The sequence below is a fragment of the Penaeus monodon genome, chromosome 29 (assembly GCF_015228065.2).
Source record: "Penaeus monodon isolate SGIC_2016 chromosome 29, NSTDA_Pmon_1, whole genome shotgun sequence".
NCBI lineage: Eukaryota > Metazoa > Arthropoda > Malacostraca > Decapoda > Penaeidae > Penaeus > Penaeus monodon.
Genome location: NC_051414.1, coordinates 24851124 through 24851487, shown reverse-complemented (window position 1 = coordinate 24851487; position 364 = coordinate 24851124). Strand labels below are relative to the sequence as shown.

At 33.8% G+C, this 364-nt stretch overlaps 1 protein-coding gene across 1 annotated transcript in view; it reads left to right on the top strand.

Moving 5' to 3' along the window:
• The window catches only part of LOC119591786 (ankyrin repeat domain-containing protein 29-like), a 2890-nt gene that overhangs the window by 167 nt on the left and 2359 nt on the right, over positions 1 to 364 (top strand).

Sequence of the window (364 nt, the reverse complement as noted above, 5' to 3'; positions counted from 1 at the left end):
TAAGCTGTTTATCAAATATTCAAAACCACCAGTGATATGCGCTCTATCTTTTAATTGAATTGTACGCCAAATTTGCGTCCGGCGGTATTAAATATTAATCATATGCATCTTTGCAAACAAGTGTTAATACAACAGTAACGAAGTATTCTGTGTTGCTCTCATGAAAACAATTCATTGCCAAATTGGCCATTGCCTTTTCGAGTCTTTCAAAGTGACTCGAGTTTTTTTATGCAAAAAAAAAATCATCTGTACGTTAATGTAAATGTGCATATAGGCATATTTATGTAATTATATCCGCTTATCTATATATCTACCTATAGTCAGATTTAGATTTTGGGGTATTTCAGGTTCGGGGTCCCAAAGC